Below are 12,616 nucleotides of genomic sequence, written 5' to 3' on the forward strand. Positions count from 1 at the left end.
AGATTTAGCATTAATTGTCCAACAGAACTTTCTGTAGTAAAGGAAATGTTCTCTTCTTGTGCTGTTCTGTATAGTAGCCAATAGCCAAGAGGCTGTTGAACCACTGAAGTGTGACTAGGGCAACAGTGGCACTGAATTTTTTACTGTATTTAACTGTAATTAAATTTAAACAGCCTCCTATGGCTAGTGCGTATCTTCCTGGAGAGCACACTGCAGAACTATCTGAGACAGTCCGTGTTCAGGGTATGGAATATATCATATGCACTGCGTATTGCTGGCTGATGACTGAGTACTGAGGATGTGCTCATAGGAACTTGCTGAAAGTAGGAGTAGATTAGAAGAAAAGCTGAGGTCATGATCCTCTTAGAGCTAGAAAGTCCAACTCTCCAATTTACATTTCAAAGCTAACTATTGAACATGTGCATAATGTCTAACAGTTTAAAGATATTTGAAAGATGGGTAGAGAAAGGACAATCAGTTAGGAGATAAGAAACTATATGGGAGACACTTGGTTGAAGACAAAAGATTATCTTCCAGTCAGGAAGAGGTTTGGGTCCCACTGCTCCTCTCCGTCCTTGTACAAATGGAGCTTAAGATGAAGGAAATACTTGTGTTTCACTTCCTCCTTTTTCCCTTCTTCTCTGTTCTTCTACTTCCACTTTTAACCCTTTGAATACCTGCTTCCCTCCCCTATCTACTTCCATAGAAGTGGAAGCAGAGAAAGAGCCATGAGCATCCTGGAAAACTGCTTTCTGCCTTTTATAATCTGGCCTGTGGCTGCTTTCTAGTCTCATTTCTTGCCAGATATCTAAAACCACCTTAAACTCTAGCTAAACAAAGACTCACAGTTCCTCAAGAACTCACAAGTTTTAATATGCTTTTGTTAATGGAAATGCCCAATATACAGTCTTATCTGACTCTCTTTGGGTAAAAACAAAATGTTTAATAACTTTTAGAATTTTCCTTACACAAAACATTTCATTGTACAATTCTTTATCAGGGAAACTAAAGAAAAGTGTATATGTTTTTTATAACATTAATGATTTTAGGTTACTAAAAATAAGAGTAATCTTTTGATGATTTGTGGCATGCAAAAGACAATTCTCTAAAATAAGAGATAATATACTGATCTAAAAATAAACTAAACATATAATTCTAGAACTAAGAAAAGTTCTTAGAGATTGTTTTTCCCAGTTAAGTTTTTTACAGACAAGGTAATGAAGCATGGAAAAATCAAGTTGTCTACTCAGACTCATAAAAGTAGTCAGTGATAGAGCTTCCATCCAATGCCATTTCCACCATATCACATTTCTTCATCTCCCAAATGACTAAAGAGCTCAGGATCATAGTACTGCAGGGTAGTAATTACTTCAACAGTTTCCCATATCAAGATTCTGCTCCCACCCACATCAGGCCAGTATTTCCAAGGTAAACAGTCCATGTATCTATTTGCTAGGATCTTTCTGAGAATCAAGATGGGGGAAGAGCTTGAAAATAGATTTTATCTGTCAGTATAAGAATATTTAATAGTACATTTATTTTGATCTTCTCTATTTGTCGCTAATTCACCTATCATATTTGCTGTTTCCAAAATAGGCAAAGAAAACATTTTATTGATGATTATATGTTATATCCTACAAAGTCTTCAAAAGAGATTGACTACAATGATGACCAATGCAACTGTTAAGTACCCTGTAGGCCACCCCAGAGATGAGCAGTATGAAAACAAGACATGGGATCAGGGTTTTCTGGTTGGAAGTAAGAGGAGTTAAAATGGTAATACTGGTATTTTTCTATCCTGTTAGTAACTAGAGTTACCCAGCTTATAAATAAATAATTCATTCCAAACTGTGTTAGTCAGAGCTCTCTAGGAAAAAGAACCAACTGGAGATCTCTGTAAATATTATGAGAATTTTTTAAGACTTATGGAACATGACTGTGGGGATGGGCGAGTCCAAATTTCACAGGACAGGCCCCAAGCTGGGAGCTCTGATGAAGGTTTCTGATGAATTTCACAGGAGAACTGGCTGGCTGAAGTGGAGGTGGGAATTCTCTCTTCTGACTGCTGAACTAATCACTTCTCCTTTTCAAGCCTTCAACTGATTGGATAAGACTTCTCTCATTGTTAAAGGCAACTCCTCAGTTGATTATAGATGTAATCAGTCATAGATGCAGTCAACTTACTGATGATTTAAGTCCATGAAATATCCTCACAGGAACTATCATGCTAGTCATGTTTGACCAAACTGGACACCAAAACATAGCCAAGTTGACACATGAACTTAACCATCACACATGCATAAAGAGTGCATGATACATACATATTTTACATGCAAATATGAATGTAGATTGATATGCTATAATTGACCCCTAGACTGGAGGTCAGTTGATTTCTGTTAAGTCAGATTCTCTGGAAAAGAGATGCTGAGGTGGAGATTTACATGTAGGAACTCCAGGAGGGCATTCTTGCTGGTGGGCGCACTTGGCAACAACACATGTGAGATAGACATTTAAGCAGAATTAGGCAAAGGGAGAATCTGAATTTTGACAGAGTCATAACAAGGCCTTCAGTAGATCCCATGAAGAGCTCTGAAGCTGGGCTGACCCTTTAGAATTGTCTGCAATGAAGTAAGGGGGCTGGGTCTTTTACCCTACATCTACTAGTCACTGGGTGTGGGTTATAGCAGGGGGAGGGGCATAATATTGGGTGAGGCAGATCTCTTTGTCCAAGAGAAATTACCAGGAACTCACAGTAGCCAACATTCCCTACAGCTGGGAGAATGAATGTCTTGGTCCTGAAGGAGGGATTAGGGTGGTATGCCATAACATGGATTCCACTGTTTGATCTACTTGTTTATATAGTGAGTTCATCCCATCTGGGAATAGCTCCCCCAGGCTTCTGGTTGGTCACTTTTCCTGAGGGAAACTTAAGATAAAGGTTATTGTAAAGAAACAGTCCTGCCACTTGGAGGCCATAAATGATGTTCAACAGCTAGCATCTCTACTGATCTAGGTGCCCTATCTGTTTGGGTAACCCACACCCTAGTCTCTGAGGAGTCTAAGACCCTGGAACCAAGCCATTCTCAGATCAGAGCTTCACTTATCCATTTACCATGGGGCAGTTTCAGTATTCCCAAGTATGAAATATGCTGCCTCCAGAACCCAAAGGGGTCTAACAAGCATTGTATTTCTTCTTGATGGTGGGAGATTGAAAGGTGCAATAATTTGCCTTTTACCTTGGAGGGGATGTCCTTGCAGACCCTAGATTACTGGACTCCCCAACATGATATGGAAGACCCCTAAATCTTCATGTGTTATTTTTCCCACCTCCTAGAGCTGTGCTATCCAAAAGAACTTTACAAATAGTCTACATCTGTTTTGTCCAAGATGGTAGATACTAGCCACATGTGACTGTTCAGCACTGTGTATTGATTCCCACCCAATGTGAAGGCAAACTATTTTTGATCCTTCTCATGATAGGGATAGAAAGAATGCATTCACCAATTCAATGGCCACATACAATGTATTTGAGATTTTGTTAATCTATTCTAGCAAAAATACTGCATTGACACAGCAGCTACAACTGGGGCTACTACTTGGTTGAGTTTTCCAGGATATATTTTTGTTTTCTTGTAGGAACCAGACTAAAGAATTAAATGCAAATAGGATAAGAATCACAATTCCTCATTCTTTATATCTCCAATGGTGACACTAATTTCCACTGTTCCCCTAAGGATGCAATATTGTTTTTGTTTTACTACTTTGACCAGGTGAGCATTTCAGAGTCTTCCACTTGGACTTCCCCTCTACAACAGCCCTTACACCACAAGCCAAGGAAACAGTGTGGGAATTCTGCCAACTTCCAAGTATGTCCATTCTAATTATACACTCAGAGAAAGGTATATGACCAACAAGTAGGTCTCTAGACTCAGTAAACTCACTAAAAGTCAGACCTGGACCTGGTCTCCATTTTTTACCTGACCCTTTCATGGGGTGGGGTTGGGGCCTGATACACTTCAGGTATCAATGTCACCTAAGATCCTGTGTTCAACAGTACTTGGTACACCTGAATGTTTCCCTTTCCCTAGTGTATGTTAACAAGGAAAATAACCACAGGTTCCTCTGGGGAATAACTGTATGTACTTTCCATAGTTTTGCAGGTTTCTTCCACATGGGAACCTAAACCCTTCTTTAGTCAATGGGTTCAGATTCTGGCTATGATCCAGAACCAGAGAATGACTTATTATTGGGGTGGCTACCCTCAGTCTCTTGACCATTCATCTTCGGAAGTGAGATGGGGGTAGATACTGGGGGGAGGGGGTGAGTATTATAAGGAAAAACCTTCCTCATCCTCTTTAAGCAAGGGAAGTCTGCTAGTCTTTAATGTGGAGCAGTGGCCCACTTCTGCAGGCCTAGAAGACTTAAAATGATCTTGGGTTTTAAGGTATATCGATCCAGGTGCCCATCCTAAGTCTCAGGGCCCTACTCCTTCTCAACCTGGGCCCTCATCTTGGCATAGCAAATTTGCCAGAGTTGACAATTTCAACCTTCTCTGAAATTTTACTAGCCTTATAATTAAACCCTGGGTCTGAAACTCAACATTTTTTGAGTTATATATAAGTCATGAGAGTCAAAGAGATACTCTACCTTCCACAGTTTGCCATAAATTGATAATTTAACAAACTTCAGTCTTCATTGTCTTTCTCCAATGTATTGATAACACTGAGTAAGAAAATCTGCATTTATTGACCATATGATGATTACTTCTCCCAAACTCCTAGGACATTGCCTTTCCTAGTCACCACCAGTGAAAGTTTTACTAATTGCACCAATAAAGCACATCAGAGGCTTCCAGTACTCTACTTACTACCAGTGATGAGGTTCTCATTATCAGCTGGCCAATGAGTGCTCCAGCTCCAAACTCCTCTTGTAGAGTCTTCTTCCTCAAACTACCCCTGGCACTGACCACCTTAGATCTGGCTCCTTGGGAAATAGACTCAGATGTGCATCTGCATGCAGGAAAATTTTTCCAGAGTGCTCTCAGGATGAACACCTGTGAGGGAGTAAGGGAATCAAGATAGAACAGATGGAGAAACTGAACGGTGATGCAAGGGAAGCAAAGTTCTCCGCAGATGCCTAGGGTAACTCTAAAGCTGGAATGGCCCTTCAGCATTATCCTGAATCGAGGCAAAGGGGCTGGTGCCTTGTATTTTTTACAGGCCCAATATTGATTTGTCACTGAAGGCAGGCTGTGCCTAGGGAGGAGGAATAGACTTAGTTCAAGGCAGCTCTTGACAGAGGGCAATGCCAGAGAAGGAGGGTAATTCAAAAGAGGAAATCAGCTGTTTGTGTCAGCACCCAACACTCCCAGCTGTTCACAGAATGAGTGTCTCAGACATAAAAGGGAGGAGCCACTGGGCAGTGATCACAGCAGCCTCTACCGCCTCTAACCCAGGTTTTGCCGCTAAGAAGTTACATAAGCAATCCGCTCAGCCTTCCTAAGCTTTGGTTACCTGGTGAAAGGGAAGTGAAATAGCTGCATTCTAACTGACATATCTCACACTCTGGCTTTTTATTCCAAGAATTATTTCATTGTTCTGTTTTATTTCAAATTTTTAAATTTGAAATTTTTTAAATGATACTTTCAAGGTAAGGCAAATGGGTAGTGGATTCATATGGATTGTTTTTTTCTGATTTTCATAAAAACAGAAGGTTCTACCAATACACTGCTCCACTTACCTCACTGACCTCAAGGTCAGTTCTTACTTTCCATAAACAGGATTTCTGACTTCTTTCTATCACTCTGCATCTTCTCAAGACATCCGAGCTTTACGATGCCACCTAGTTTTGTGCCTCGGCTTTATTTTGTGATCATGAGTTACATCCATTCATCTTTGAAAACACACTCACTCCCACACACACACACACACACAGAGACTTGACTGATGAGTCTAAATAAGACCTCAGAATACAGTTTTATAAATGTCATGATGATTGGGTGGGATTGCTTTTAAACTATCCCTGTGAAAAATTTATACCCATTTCTTAACTGTTTCCAAGGAGCTCTTTAAGAATGTGATATTTTCTTTGTTCAGTGATCAGCAACCCTCACAGTTAGGAAGTTCTTTCTGCTATCTAACCTAAATCTCTCCTACTGCAATTTCAAACCACTTCCTTTTCCATCCTTAATGAATTAGGAAAGGAGCTGGTAATCACTGCCACCTGCTTCTTATAATCTATCATATGGTTAACTTTATTAGAATTATTTATTTATAGCCATATATTCTCTCCTATAGGATCATTTATTCCCTTACCTAATGCCTGTTATTTACTCATGCATAATTTTCTTTAGTCTTACTAGTACATTTTCTAGCTTCTCTATATCTTCTAGAAACTATGAAGATCAAATTTAATGAACGTTTAAAACACCACGCACAGGGAAGTTGTTATTTGGAGGATTTGGCATGTTACAACCTCGCATGAGTTAGCTTTCAAATTTCCTTAAACTATCTCTATGTTAAAAAATGTATATATGATTATTTAAACTAAAGGAAGAATCAATTTTCCCAGGAGACCTAGTTATAAGGTAGGATAATATCTTCCCTTTCTTGGGAAGCTAATGTAAACTATTAATGACATGGTTCAGGTGCAAAATGTTCTTAATGCTCTTTCTGAATAAACTTTAAAATAACAAGATTCACTTTGTCTGCTGGAGTTTGATTTTGAAAAGTAAACATTTTAAGTATTGTTAGTTTAGTAATTAGTATTTGGGAAGTGACTCTTTTCTCCTAAATGTGGTCTTCATGACAACATTGGCAGATGTGAATTTCTTGACATTGCTCCTTGAATGTGACAACCTGTTACATGTGAGATCTTTCCAGAAGTTTATAAAATTAGAAGGAAAAATGAATGGTGATACTTAAGGGTTATATCTTTTTTGCATGTAACATTAAACGGAATTATCCATACAAAGATAAAAAAAAGCTCAAATTTTGTATTTTAAGGAGCACAAGGAAGAAGTATAAAAAATTATAATTCACTTTGTACATGATATGTCAAACATAAAGACAGTTGAAAACATTTGTGTTGTTTCTATAGTCTTCTATAAGTCTGTATAAGTCTATATAAGTCTATATATATACCTACATAGAAGGTAATTATATCATATATATTTGTGCTTTAGGATACAACCTCCTTTTATGAGCCTCTGCTTAACAACTTAATCCTTTCCTTCTGAAATTTGATTATGAGCAAATGCATGTCCATGTGCAGGTCTCATGTACACTGTAATTCAAGTATGCTGTGTTTTGTGGATATGGTGGCTGTCACCTCTGCCTCTTGGATTCCTACTCCTCCTGACCTTCTTCTACTTCTGGCTGGCAAGCCCTGGGCTGACCCATCTGCTGCTCCACACGGGAACTGCTCTATATACAGCTCAGAAGGACAGCTGAGTGGTTCAGCCAAGTCCCTTTGCACAAAATTATCCGCCCTGTTTCCACCCAATCATACATTCAACATACTTTATACTTTGGTAGTTACTTTATGTGCATTAACTTATTTAATTCTCCAATAAACTTGATATAAGTATTATTGTTACTATTTTACATATAAGCAAATTAAATATCTTGCTCAAGCTGCACAGCCCATATGGGGCAGAGACAGGTTTTGGACAGGGATTTGTGACTCCAAAGTGCAGGCTTTTCCCACTATACACTGGATCTACCCCTTGTTTAAGTAGGATAGCGTAGGGGTCAGAGGAGGAACCCCGGAGTTAAACTGGTTGCAAAACACTTGCTCTGTCACTTCCTGGTTTATGATCTATTTAGCATCTTTGTACTTCAGTTCCATCATCTGTATAATGGACATAATAATGGTATATAACTCAGAGAGTTGGTATAAGAATTAAATGTATTAATACGTGTAAATGTTTAGAAGGATATTAACCATGTAGTAAATTCATTAAATTAACTATTGTTATGATTATATTTCTTATCATACAATGAAAAGATCCTAGTGAAAAAGCAAATAAAAGCTGGGAGAGGGCAGTAACACACTAATTCAATAACCTATTTTAGAGTCCAAAAATTGGCAGCTAGTTATGTAGCAGACCAGAGAAATGGAAACACTGAGCAAGTGTGTCTGACTGTTGGATAAAGGAGATGGAGAAGCACTACAGTGGACAAACATTGGTTACCAAGGGACACCAGAAGCCTGGGAAGGGGTGTAACCAACAAGAAGAAAACACACAGCCTCTGCTTTAAAGTTTTGCTGAAAATCAGCCCTCATTGTATTCTGCTATTTCGTTGTTGTTTTTACCTTATGGCATCATTTTGGTCCCCCTATTTAAGTAATAAGGACTGTTTTTGTGTTGATCCAGGATGCATATTCAGTAAAAAATATATACATATATATATATATCTTTAACTCAGGCATAAATGGGATTTTGAATCATTATTATTCATTTCTATTTAACATTAAATATGGCATGTGGGGGAACAATTATAAAGCCACTTGGAGTTACATATGGGACCTCTATTTAATCTAGCCCTTAAATATTTCACTATTTCCTAATTTAGGTCAAGATCTGGTGCCTAATAAATTCCACAGTATGCCTGACAGCATTCCAAAAATGCCTTAGTCTTCTTAATTTGACTTTCAACTCCTTTATTTAACATTCTACTTCTTTGTCAATTAGTACCTCAGAGGATGGTATCCAGCCTAAGTAGAATGCATGGCAGTTTTCAACTTTGTATTGTGCCTGGTACCAGGACTTAAAACACTCTGATCATCTGGTCACACTTCTAAAATTAAAGCATTGGTGGCATGATCAAAGGCTAGGATTCCAGTGAGAATTCACCTCTGATATAATCTGACTCCCTGCAGATGCTAGTTGGAAACATAATAAAGTTTATTAGTTTGCAATGATTCCTTACATAAAGAATCCTATTATGCAGAGGAAGGGAGTGAGATTCAGGAAAATTACAGAATCATCACAGTGAAGATGACTCCATTATACCCTTGCTCCTGCAATTGTTTCACAGTTAGAGGAATTTCAAACACCAGTCCAAATAAGCAACTTTTATATTACAGTAATAAGAGTATGAATGCCTACTTCACAACACGGAACCAATGGGAATACACCATATTATTATGCTTCAATAAATTTTTAATAGTTTCTAATATTCACTGCTTTTGCCTCTCCGCAATAAAACAAACCTGTATACTAAGAATGATTATGCTATAATTGTATGTGTATTAGTATAACAAAGACACCAACTAATACTACTTTAATTCTTTGAGTTTATAGTAAACCCTACCCAGTGGTTTCCATTGTCCTAGGCACTTTGGAAGATACAAAGAAATAAAACTAATATATTGTTAATGTGTATAAGTTATCACCATTTACAAAGCAACTTTAATTAGAAAGTTTATTTGTTATGCATAACAGTCCTGTGTGGTAGTTTGGATAAAGACAATATTATTGCCCTATTTGTAGGGATTAAAATCAAAACAAAACAAATTTTAAAAAATAAAATAGGGTTTAAGTAACTTGCTAAGAATCACAGCAAGTAAGTTGCAGAACTGAGTCCCAAACATTGGTCTGTCTCAAAAAACATGTTTTCTGCTCTTAAATGGTCTACAGATTCATTAATGTGACAAGAAGTTTACAGAAATGTTGCTCTTGAAACAAGGCATATAATAAATAAGATATAGGTGCCCAAATGAAGAGAGAAGACAACAGACATTGATTAAGTTAGAAAGCAAGGAAGAGCTTCGTGGCATTTCTTTGTGGGTCTGGTGGGTTGAGTCATCCCCACCCCCTCCACACACACACCCAAGGCATGTTCAAGTCCTAACTCCCAGTCCTGAGGGTATGAACACATTTGTAAATAGGAACATCTAGGATCCTGCTTGGATGAGGCCAAATTGAATTAGGGTGAGCCTTAATCCAACATGGCTGAAGTCTTTATAAGCAGAAGTTCAGATGGCAGTCAGTGGGGAGATGTCAGTAGGAACCAGAGGAGGAGACAGGAAAAGACAGATTACCATGTGATGGAGTTTGCTGGAAAGCCGTCACCAGAATCCTACAGAATTTGGAGAAATCATGGCCTAGCTAACTTTGATTTTGGACTTCTAGCCTCCAAAACTATGAGACAATAAAGTTCTGTTAAGCCAACCACTGTGGTATTTGTTATAGCAGCCCTGACAAACTACAACAGTGGGAAAGGAAAACCTTCTTAGATGAGTTGGAATGTAAAATGGAACTTCAAGTGCTCCTAAAATGTGTAGGAGCAGATGAAAGCCTGGATTCCACACATGACCAGCATAGTCAAACCGTGGAGCCAGGCATCTGCCCGAGGTTGGTTAGACACTGATCTTGCCATGGGGATGGGAGGGCCACATTGAAGAGAAGCAGGTGATAGTGATAGACAAAGCAGAAGGGAATAAATGGTGGAGGGCTTTAATGTCAGGCAAGAAATTTGGCCTCACAATTTGGCAAGCATTCAGAAACCACACAGAATTGGAGTAAAGGAAAAGATATTCCAGCATCAGGCTATAAAATAAATTAGAAGGGAAGGAGAGCTCATCAAAATAATCGAGGCATGGTGAAGATCTACAGTAGGGATAGCACTAAAACAATAAGAAAGACACCAAAGACTATATCATACATGCTGATCAATGCAAAGAAGAAGACCAAAAATGATCCCAAGGATTAGCTGCTACCTGGTATGATGATAGAAACTAGTTGATGTGACTCTGAGTGTGTTTTAGGGTGTAGAAGGGAGTACAGTTGATAATGTTTGTAAAATGGTGTCCCCTTTACTGAAAACAGCCTGTGCCCTAATTCAAGGTGGTTTCTTTAAATTGCAAACCATGGATGATTGAGCTGTGGTCAGTTTGAATCTTTTATAAAATGTCTTACTTTCTGCTATATCATTAAGATGCAACCCCGAGGCCTATTTGAGACTTTAAAAAATTGCAAATGGCAATTCTTTGGAAGCTATAGGCATAAGACCAAGCATCCCATTGCCCTGAGCAAAACTTTATTTCTAAAGATTATTTACAAAGGAAAGAATCTCACACAGACCAAGGACCTAATATGTGTCAGGCATTATGTATGCTGGACACCTTTGAGTACCTTCTCCATTCATCGACCCACAACCCTTGGCAATCCTTATTATTATTACCATCAATAGAGATGTTGTTTGTGGTGTGGACAGGGTACCTCAAAGAGGCTGACTGAGGTCCCAGTATAGATGGTGCGCTGTGAATTCAAACCTAGGTTTTCTGCTTTAATTTGGTATTTTCCAAAAGGGAATTGTTCTTCTCTAAATATGTAAGAAAAAGGAAAAGGACTTACCATAAAGCATCTTTATAAAAGAAGAGAAAATGAGGAAAAGGAACAAGACAGGAAAGAAGGAAGAAAATACATTATTATTATCTTCAACAAGGAAAACTGGGAAATAAGTGATAAAATTTTTAAAACCTGAAAATTTAACATGTTCCATATTATTTAGAAATTAGGTATGACCACTTTCATCTAAGAGTGCCAAGTACCTGTGGTTTGCCTGTCTACCTCAGTAAACCTTGGTAAAAATGTTGTTCTCACCATTACCCAAGTATAAGACCCATCATCATCTCACAATTTAGTCAGAAAGTTCAAGAACTTTAACTCAATTAATTATTCATATAAATGAACATGTTTGACCTGTACAGCATCAGAGAAAACAAAATGCTTCTTTCCAATGGATGAATCATGACATATAGTAACCTTCCCACAAAAGAGTTCAACTCCTTTTTAATGTGCAATTTAAAAATAATTTAATAAGCACAAAAGATTTCAGTCATATTGGACTTTGGAAAAGAATTTACAATAAAGTCCTTCTTTGGAATGTGACTATATTTCAGTGCCCCGCAACCTTGGCCATGCATCAGAATCACCAACAAATTTTTATAAAAGTTCCTGCTGAATCATAGCCTCTAAAGGTGGAGTCTGGGTTTCTTGGTCTACAAAAAGCTCCTCAAATAATTCTGATGCACAAGTAGGATTGAGACTTCTAATATAAGCAATTCATAAATAGTTTTTGGTGAGCCTTCTCTAAGAGGGATTAGCTAGCATACTGCCACACAAACTTAAAAAAAAAATGCTCCCTGATAACAATTTGACCACTAAGAAAAGCTACCCCCAACTTCATTGCTCCACAGAAAAGCTGTGGTTTCACAGTCTGTACACCTCCAGGCTATCCCACTTGCAGCAGCTGCAGTAAATTCCAAGCATATTTCCAATGTAAACCAACCCAACTTTGAATCTAAATCTCTCCAAGTCTCTCCTAAAGTTTAACTGTAAATGCACACTTCGGTTCAACTTTCCACTTGCCTTGTCAACTGGTGTGGTTTAAACATTTATAGGTAGAAAAGCTCAGATATAATATAAATTTTATTATAATCAGATATTAACTGGACTGTTCATCTTACCAAGTATTTGGCTACTATAGACATTTGAGCGTAATCACTGTTAATGAATGTTAGCTTTTTTCTTTAGAAACTGATAATGGAACTTATTTAATAAATATTTATTAGGACACTATTATTGCTAGACACTGTGAGCTGTTCT

Source organism: Choloepus didactylus, chromosome 8, assembly GCF_015220235.1.
Source record: "Choloepus didactylus isolate mChoDid1 chromosome 8, mChoDid1.pri, whole genome shotgun sequence".
Lineage (NCBI taxonomy): Eukaryota > Metazoa > Chordata > Mammalia > Pilosa > Megalonychidae > Choloepus > Choloepus didactylus.